The 10,555-nt window shown below is 46.3% G+C and overlaps 1 long non-coding RNA gene across 1 annotated transcript; it reads right to left on the bottom strand.

Moving 5' to 3' along the window:
* Positions 1-3,660: 3,660 nt before the first annotated feature.
* LOC143982329 (uncharacterized) lies at positions 3,661-9,707 on the bottom strand. Its single transcript, XR_013274441.1, has 4 exons — positions 9,547-9,707; positions 4,157-4,181; positions 3,821-3,874; positions 3,661-3,735 (listed from the first exon to the last, which is right to left on the bottom strand). It is a non-coding gene; the product is annotated as an uncharacterized LOC143982329 (long non-coding RNA).
* Between the last annotated feature and the right edge of the window lie 848 nt (positions 9,708-10,555).

Genomic DNA, 10,555 nt, shown 5'->3' with positions numbered 1-10,555 from the left:
TGCCCAATGCTGAAGGAACCCCTAGCAACCTCTGGAGGAACCCTAGTTGAGAATCACGGATTCAAGGTAACGAGTGGGGCCTATAAACATCAGGAAGTTTAAAAGAGGGTGTTTCATAAGGCAGCGAAATGGTTTCTGTGCATGAGGCCCAAAGCCTGAAAACCTCAGCTGTAGGTTAACCAGAACTTACCATCACAGTTCAAGCTGTAGTTAGCCATATGTCCCTAATTCCATCATTTTTTCAATGCGGCCTCAACAGCTGCCACAATTTTCATCAGCTTGGACTCCTTATCCACATACCCATCTCCGTTCTAGTTGATAAAAGATACATATAATGAGAGATATTATATTTTTTATATCACACATACAATTTTCTACAATGAAACACCTGTCTGACCTTCACAATATAGCACCTTGCAAGGGTATGAAGGGAAAAGGTCCGTGATGCTCTAGAACAGGGGTCAGCAACCTAGTAGGTGACTGGTAGATCGCAGTCTGGCCTCGCTGACCCACCATCCCAGAGCATCAAACAGAGTGCAATGTAGAGCGACTGGTACTTGAAGCTGTAGGAAGCAGCAAGAGCCACAGAAGCAGAGCCCTCCTCTGTAGTGCCGACTCCTGTCCCATACAGAATGATACCAACTGCACTCCATCTCTTATTTTCCTGGCTAGTGGTCTCCAGAGTGGTGCCAGCAGCAGGAAAGAAGAGCTCTTTAGGTCAGTGTGAAGCAATATACTGGGGCATAATAGTATAAGGCTGCTTATACACTATATGTGCTACGGTTTACCCACACTGCAGGTACAGCGTACCTGTGGGTTTGCTGGTCTTAGCCACAGACTTCAATTCTATCCTGCAGGTTTGGGGCACTTTCTGAATGCAGGAGTTTTGGTGAGCCTTCATAAAGTGCACCACACCTGCAGGATATAAAATCGATGTCTATGGCAAAGTGCAGCTAACCCAGGAAAGTTGCACGGTGAAGGTAAACCGCAGCACATCAGTGTGAAAGCAGCTTTATAGGGGGCTCAGAACAGTTCATTTACATTTGTAGTTTAAGGGTGGGTGTGTAAAACTCCATAGTTAAGATGTGTTTTTACCACCCCAACTGCACCCCCCTTTAGCTGCAGTGGCCAGAGGCGTACATGTCTCCCTGTCATGGTTGACCGGTGTAGCACCTGCCAAGCATGACCCATTGAAGTGAATGAGGCCACTCCACAAATGCCCTGCAACCTTGTGCTGTACAGCAAACAAGGGGTTAAAGCAGGTAGCATTTTGCTTGCTCACCCCCTGCTTAAATCCCATGGACCCCACAGAAGCATGAAGTTGTGGGGCACTTTGCAGAGTGGCCCCATTTACTTGGATGGGTCACATTTAGCAGGTGGTATCACCCACCAAAAACGGGTGATTTAATCCCTGCTGCGGCATTTATGTACACTTTCATGCTGCAAGACAGCATGGAAAAAATAAAAAATAAATAAAATTTGTAGGGATTAAATTACTTGTTGCTTTTTGGTGGGTGCTACCACCTGCTAAAACACTACCAAATGCAACTAGGGGCCCATTCACAAGTGCAGAATGCACTGCTGCTCCTCTGAAAAGAAAGTGTGTATGACAGGTGGTGAAGAGGCGATATGTTGCCTCCTCACCACCTGATGTGAGCACATGATTGCCATTCAATGCAAGCGATTGCAACTTGGTAGTATGGCAATTAGGGGGTTTAAAAAAATCAGATGCGAGGAGGAGACACTGACCAATGATCTTTGGCTTCTCCCATGTTCAGGTAGATCTCCACCTCTTTAAAGGTGGCCTACCCCTGCCCTAGAGTATGGAAGCAGACTAAAAAGATCCCCCACAGGCAGGAAAACATTTTTGTAGGCCCACATCAGTACCATTTCATGCTCCATTTTATTTTGTGTTTCTAGATGCAGCTCACGTCGCTCTACCAAATCCTGCCCTCTGCCATATTTGAGCCAGATATGCATTCACTAACACGTGGCACCATCAGCAGAACTCCCTGCTACTATGCTAACTATGTTAAAGTTAAAAATGATAGGCTCTGCTAAATAAATTGTTGGGAGCCATTAAACCTGGTGCAAAAAAAACACCCCCGATGCCATAGGAGTCCATGCGTTTGGCATCCTGAAAGGGGCGACACATGGATTGGGAGGTGGTGGCAGGGATTAGGGGAGCAGCACTCAAATTGCAGGTTAAAAATTGTGCATGCATACTTGCTAGTCTGTTGGCTTTTCCATCCTCATTACACATCTACCATCTTGCCTAGTCTCTTTCTCTGTATTAGAGTAGTGAGGGGTGCTACCATCTAAGGAAGCCATTTAAAAGCCAACTGCATGTTAAAAGTCCCATCTTCCACCACAGCAGATAAACTTGTAGTTCTCAAATTAATACGAATGTGGTAATGACCATACTCGTAACCGACTCCCTCCTCCAGAAATGTGCTGAAAGCTGGAAAAGTGTCTGTTGGAGCCTGGCACTGTACCCTTGATCCACCACTTACAGGTGCAAGTCTTTGCATGCTCCTGTGAGGGTGGGGGGGCTGATTCCAGGAGCAACAGCTGTGCAGGCTGCCATGGGCAATATCCTGGATGAGCCCCAAAATCTAAAAATATACTGAGAGCAGGGTGTGAAAAGCCTATAACCTCTGCACTGTACATTCAGGTGGAAACTAAGAGTCAATCTCATAGCAGCTGGTCAAGGGAAAAAAAATGCATGCGCACACACACACAATAGATTGATTGCTTGCCCACAGCCTGTGGATACTCTGGTATTCATAAGAGAGCAGAAAGTGCTGCCCCTTTACCATTCTGCATTCTACCATACAGAAGCCGATGCCATTCCAATTCAGGTCCTTTCTGGTAGCTTAAAAAAGGGGGAGTTCCAGCACCAACCCCCCCCCCCCCCCAATAATAAAATAAAAATGTAAAGGTAGGCATTTCCAAAATCGGGAGGCAAGACTGTCCTGTCTAAAGTGAGCCTGTGGCCATCAGTCCTGCAATGTCTCATGGGACGTTTAGTTCAACAGCTGGTGTGCCAAGGTTGACTACACCTGCTCTAGATTCTGTGGACAGAACAGGAAGACTTGCTGTAATAAAGTTAAGGTGCAGGCAGAAAAATGGTGTTTGGTTGGACCTGTCACCCTGGGCCTAGTTTTAGAAGTGTCAGGATGATCTTCAACCAACCAAGGAAGTCCGACATAACTAATGGCTCCAATGAAATGGGTCTCGAAATACCTGGTGCTTCTGGGTGGTGCTCAGGGCAGAGCAGTCAAGCAGCCTTGATCACCTTGAGAAGAGGAAGTTAAACCCTAGGTAAGCTGCAACATAAGGCTCACAAAATGTGAAGGTTTTGGCTCCAATGGTGACACAGGAGTCTTGGGTAAACTCAGATGTCAACTGAGTGGCAAATAAAATAAACTGTCAAGACACTTTAAAAATGTAGGAAAACCGCAAGTAGGCTCCAGATCTTGGTCCAGAGAAGTGCTTGTACCCAGTTTATCAGTGTATCTGAAGAGCCTCATATACCCTACCGCAAATCGCTGTAAGTTGTCTATCCACCTAAAGATTACACTGATTGGCGGCTGCTGCAGGATAATACAGCTACTTCTGCCACTTGGATAAATGAAACCTAGCTGAATCAGAACCTACCTTCTTTGAGTGCACAAGCTTTCCATTAACCTTCACTTCAAGCCATCCTGTAGCAGTTGGGGTAGCTTCGCCCTCCTGAAAGAGGTTACACAGATAAGGATCTTTACATTTCTTTATATATAAATTGTACAAACTGTTGGGAGTATTGCAGTTAACTTACAAATTCCAACAGTCCTGGGAACCGTTTTTCCAGGTCCCTCTGCAACTGCTGAAACTGCATGAGAGAAATAGGATTAATGCACATACCATTGTAAAGCTGCATCAATACATATCATTGCAACTCTTGACTGAAGAACAGTTACTACCAGGCATGTCAATGTTGTATGCATGTATTTGCCTGCTCATTAAAGACACAAGATAACCCCAAAACTTGAAGCAATCTCCACCACAATGGTTTAACAATATTGCAAGAGTCATGGGCCTTTATGGATCGTGTAAGCACAGCCTAAACCTACTAAGAATGAAGGCCCATTAGCCACATTTGAAGGATTCTTACCTTGGGGCCGTACCCTCAGGCTCCACTAAAAGGAAAAATAAAAAAATAAAAAATTAATGACTGCTTTTTTTATACAGTTATACATAGTATAATATAATAGTTTATACAGTTGCCCACTCCTTGTCTGGTAGACACATTGGGGAGATTTAGCAGCATTCACACTCTCACCACTGAAGAACGATATACCCTTGGTGAATTAATTGCAGGTAAGCAAGATTTTGTAAATTTTAGTTTCAACCAACCAGCTCTTGATCTGTTCATCCTACCCACCTGTTAGTCAATTGGTGAATAACTGGGAAGCATGTGTAACACCCTCTACCAATAGGTAGGGGCTAGCATAGGATTTTTTGCTAGGAAAACTGTCAGCACAGGTAAAATTTGGCAGGCCTATGCTTTAAGCTAGGCCTGTTTGTTTTGATCTGGGGGCAGGGAGTGGTTAGAGTAGCAGTGGGTGTGACCACCTGTGCTCTAGTTCTGAGGCGTTTCCCCCGCTTCCAGGGAGAAAGTTCTAGAAGAGGGGCAGGGCCTACAACTGGAGTGGCAGGCAGCTCATGTGGGAGCCCTGACCAATCCCCAGCTGGTATTGGCAGGGGGCTAGCCTCCTATATAAGCTGAGGTAACATGCCGTTTGCAGGAGGAGGCCTGGGGAGAGCTGTGAGGGAACATCACTTTTTTTTACGCAGTCATTAGTGATGTCCTCATTACACAGTCACTGATGAGGAACTCCTTCAGCAGATGGCCAGGGGAAGCTGTCGGAACGTATGGTCCAGTTAATTTCTCCATCAAGGACTTGGGGCAAAGAAAGGTCGGTGAGTGTACCACAGTGGAGTGCTGGATGTGCCAGGAAGTCCGTGAGGGAACTTCGCTTTTACACGGTTATTGGTGGGGAGATGTGTCAAATTGATGTGGCCTGTTGGCACAGGATTTGCAAGCTGGGCTGGCTGGGAACAGTAGTCCACCATTCAGAACAGGCCTTTAAACTACTAGGCCTCAGGGGAGAGGTACTGTGGGCCTCTGGTCTAGTAGCAGCAAGCAACCAGAGCCAGCAGGAGGAGCTATTCAGAGTGGGTTCTTTTGCTTACAGAAGATGTTACAGGAAATTAATGTGCTACAGCATAAGTTTGTGCAGGAGGAGGGGATTTTCTGATAACTTCACCCTAACACAGTCTTGAGTGAAGTCCTTATTCTTTACATTGTAATTAATGAGGAATTCCTGGGAGCAATAGTCATGCAGAGGAGGAGCAATAGTCTGCATGGTAATGCAGGAAGAGGACTATAGCTGTTGAACATGTGCATCATTCCTTCAGGCTCAACTTATGTGCTAACCTATACAATCTCTAAATGTGATGGCAAAGTGATCTGTTCTATGGGCCTCTCATATACCCCTTTCCCCAACCAAGTTATACCCCCCAATAAACAAAACAAAATGACTGATTATTGTCTGAGGTGATATTTGGGAGTCTGGCAGCGGGGTGATATGGCGGATGTTACTGGTGGCAACTACACTGTTACACATTCTTTACCTGTGCCATCTGTCGATGGCGTCAAAAGTTTGATCTTAGAGTCTAAAATCGACAGGTAGGTTTGAACTGCTGTTCATCAATTTGGTTTTGCATTCCTATTAAACGTGTATGGAAATGCAAAACCCTTAAAAAAAAAAAAAAGAAATAAAAGCCTCCCTTGCTCACAGGGGTGTCTAGGTGCTGTGTGTTCCCAGCATTTGAATCCACCCAGGAGAGTCAAGTTCAGAGTCCAGCCCAGAAATATCTATGGGTGAATCTGTACCAAGTGGTACTCAGTATCCATGCTTAAAACCCTATGAATTCAGGGATGAATCCACAGTGCAGATCTTCTGCATCCCAAGCATTCATCCCTGAACACACAGGACCCCAAAATATTAGTACCACTCGGTACAGAGTTCACCCACAGCCTGCCATAGACTTTGCTGGGCAGAACACTGCACCTGTCCCTCCAGGAGGGGGCGCACAACAGCTAAATTCCCCTATGTGCGAGGGGCCTTAGAAGGCTAGCCATACTTTATTCTACCTCATGCATAGGGCTGTTAGGAGGCATGGGGATCCATTAAAAAAGCCCTCTTTCCACAGAAATGACTGCCATTTAGAGCCATCATCAACAGATGAGTTGTCTGAACCCACCTGAGCTATCCTGCCAGGAAGCAGCCTGTTGTCCCAACAATCACTAGGTGGTCAAGGCCCACTGCCCCACATAAAGGGGCATGTTTATGTGCAGCTGTGAGGTGGGAATGCCTCCACAACTTCTGATTGGTGGGACACCATGACAGCTTCCTGCTGGGATAGCTTAGGTGGGCTCATACTAGGATCCAACACTCCCGATTCCATACCTAGTTAAAACCTGTACATCAGGAATGCCAGATATCAATGGATTCAGATGTACAAGTTACCTTCCAGCCTCAGGCATTGTCAAACTCAACACATCCACAGCATCTTTGTAGTTTGAGGAATGTGGTTCTACAAAAAGCTTCTGGAATAACCCATAACCTTCATATGCCACACCTTACCTATAGACTGGTTTTACCTGTCCCAGCATAGTCTACACGCCATCCCAGAACACCCATACCAAAACCTTATTTCCCCATAAATCAGCTATTGCCATCACTACCATGACTCCAGCCTTCCCTTCGGTCTTGCAGTTGTACAGGTTCCTCTCCTGTACTTAACTTGCTTATTCTAAAATTTATGGTACACAGAGCTTCTCACAATGTGCACTAGAAGTTGCAGAAAGTCAAGTAGAGCCCACCTCATTTTATGACTGAAGGACCTCCAGCACCATCTTTCCTCCCCACCCTGACTGTCCCTGGCCCACACTTTTCAGTCATTGGATTTCAGTTCCGTCATGGAGGCTCAGCATTACATGTGGGCATTAGCGCAGCTTCCCGTTTTCAGGAAGCAATGTACAGCAACCCTAATAGCTACTCCTGCCAGCCATGATCTGCTGCCTGTGTTGCATAGAGAAGCACAGAGGTCCAGGATGAGATCACTGGCTCTAAAAATTAGCTATGCAATGAAACCCAGAAGATTGTTAGATGTATTTTCATGGCATGTTGTTATTGGGGCCAGGGAAAGCAGATTAAAGTTGAGGTTTAATCTGTTAAAGTGGAGTTCAACTTAAAAAGGTGCAGACAGGTAGGATTTTAAGACTGCAGATACCCCATTGTCAGAAAACCCTCTCCCTGCTTTTGTGTACGCTGAGCTGTGCATATGCAACTCAGTGTACATTCACAACATTCACAACACACTGAGATGACTGCTGTGTGCAGGTATGACTGTGGCTCGGCCAGTCAAATGACTGAAGAGTCTGAACCCAAAAGGGGGACAGAGTGCCTGTGACAGACTGAGCGCTGACACCACAGCACTGGAGGGGGTCACAACGTGTGGTGCATACTAGACCACTATGCCAAAGGAAAAAAAAAAAAAGGGAGAAGCGTTTTAGATTTTAATGGGTTACCCCGCTTTAAAGAAAAAAATTGTGCATGTATGTTTTAGGGTGGATTTGATTTAAATCATTTTTTAAAGAGCAACTGTCCTGTCCCTCCGCAGCTCATCCTCTGATCCGCTGTTGACTCACCAACCAGTCCCATTCTCTTTAATGCCAACAGGCGCTGCCATGATGGATCTGAAATGACAGGTGCTCTTTAAAATGTAAGGACTCATTCTTCTGGTAGTTAGAATTTATTGTTTGCAAACAAAAAGGTTTCCCCATTTAGAGTAAGTTGTCAGGTTAGTAAAACAGCGATATCAGAACCGATTCAATCATACAGTTTGTAGTGTATATAGATTTGCAAAATAGGGATGAAGTTCAGGAACATTCCTGCACTTCATTTTTATCTCATGGTAACTGAAATTGTGTGAATGCATCAATGCAGTGCATGTTCTCCGCTTGCAGAATTTAGATTCATTGAATCTAGCCATCCTCCCCCACTACTCACCATGGAAGACATGACCCCCCCCCCCCCAGCACTACTCATCATTAGGGGTGCAACGGATCATCACCGATCCGTGATCCAAATGGGTCAACCTGTTCGGATCGGCATACCACATGTTCCGCTGAACGTGTGGCTTTGGAAAGGCTGCGGCTTCGGTACTCCTGCACAGTAATGATAGAGTGAGAAGGGGGCATCTTGTTATACCCAGAGTTTTGGATTTCACAATTATTTTCAACACAAAAACTGAGCTTATATGCTTAAATACAGCATTTGTAAATCCGATGGACTGTTTAGATTTTAAAATTAAAAGCAGCAAACCTGCTGACCTTACATGGTTGCTAATGTGGCAGACACCTGATTTTCACATTTAACATTTAGTTAAATGTGAAAATCAGGTGTTCTGCCACATTAGCAACCATGTAAGGTCAGCAGGTTTGCTGCTTTTAAATTTTAAAATCTAAACAGTCCATCGGATTTACAAATGCTGTATTTAAGCATATAAGCTCAGTTTTGTGTTGAAAATAACAAATATATAACTCTGGTGGGTGTAACAAGATCTGTTTTTTTTTGCCGATTCTAAAAATTATCCAATCTGTGACTCTGATCCGAGAGTTTTTTGATCCATTGCACCCCACTCACCATGGAAGACATAAACCCCCCCCCCATCACTACTCACCAAGGAAGACATAACCCCCCCCCCCCCCCCAATCACTACTCACCACGGCAGACATACCCCCCCCCCCCATCACTACTCACCACGGCAGACATACCCCCCCCCCCCCATCACTACTCACCACGGCAGACATACCCCCCCCCCCCCCCATCACTACTCACCACGGCAGACATACCCCCCCCCCCCCATCACTACTCACCACGGCAGACATACACCCCCCCCCCCCCATCACTACTCACCACGGCAGACATACCCCCCCCCCCCCCATCACTACTCACCACGGCAGACATACACCCCCCCCCCCCCCATCACTACTCACCACGGCAGACATACCCCCCCCCCCAATCACTACTCATCACCATGGCAGACATAACCCCCCCCCCCCCAATCACTACTCATCACCATGGCAGACATAACCCCCCCCCCCCCCCAATCACTACTCATCACCATGGCAGACATAACCCCCCCCCCTAAATCACTACTCATCACCATGGCAGACATAACCCCCCCCCCCCCCCTAATCACCATGGCAGACAATAACCCCCCCCCCTAATCACTACTCATCACCATGGCAGACATAACCCCCCCCCCCAATCACTACTCCTGACCATGGCAGACATAACCCCCCCCCCCCCATCACTACTCACCACGGCAGACATACCCCCCCATCACTACTCACCATGGCAGACATAAACCCACCCACCCCCACCACTACTCACCATGGAAGACATGATTCCTCCCAGCACTACTCACCAGTATATGCAGTAGATCTTCACTTTCTCGGCGTTCTGCATGGTTCTATATCAGCGATCCGGCTTTCTCCTTCCCAGTAACCTGTCACTCACTATGACTCAGCACAGCTGCCGCCAGGAATAAATATAACATAACCCCGCCTACCACCCCGGCATAAAGGCACTATGTCCCCGCCCACATTCCCTGATACAACGGCCGTGCCCACCTAGAATTGTATGGAGACCCCGCCCACCTGTCCAGATCTATAGTTTGGCCCACAGGGTACGGTGACCCCGCCCTCCACCCCCCGGATAAAAACATCATGGTCCCGCCTACCCTTGCTAGACGTGTATGGTGGCTCCGCCCACCTCCACGCTTCTATATTCTGACTGTACCATTAGTAATGGGGGGGGGGACTCTGCCACACATCTGCAGCACTTGACTGTATTCCTATTCCTAATCTATGACCTGGTGTCATATTCCATACTCTGCCAGTATCTGCCAGGTGAAGAACACCATCCCTTCCCTGTACGATAAATGGAGTAATACACCAGATAAGTGAAAACCCTTTACACTCTATAAATATCACCCTATATATAAATCTGATCATACATGAATGGGGGCACACACTATACAATCTGATCATACATGAATGGGGGGCACACACTATACAATCTGATCATACATGAATGGGGGCACACACTATACAATCTGATCATACATGAATGGGGGGCACACACTATACAATCTGATCATACATGAATGGGGGCACACACTATACAATCTGATCATACATGAATGGGGGCACACACTATACAATCTGATCATACATGAATGGGGGCACACATTATACAATCTGATCATACATGAATGGGGGCACACACTATACAATCTGATCATACATGAATAATAGGGGGGGGGGCACTCACTATACAATCTGATCATACATGAATGGGGGCACACACTATACAATCTGATCATACATGAATGGGGGCACACACTATACAATCTGATCATACATGAATGGGGG

The sequence above is a fragment of the Lithobates pipiens genome, unplaced genomic scaffold (genome assembly GCF_037356315.1).
Source record: "Lithobates pipiens isolate NorthernLeopardFrog02 unplaced genomic scaffold, aLitPip1_a1.2 Scaffold_1, whole genome shotgun sequence".
NCBI lineage: Eukaryota > Metazoa > Chordata > Amphibia > Anura > Ranidae > Lithobates > Lithobates pipiens.
This window is presented reverse-complemented; position numbering and strand designations above follow the sequence as displayed.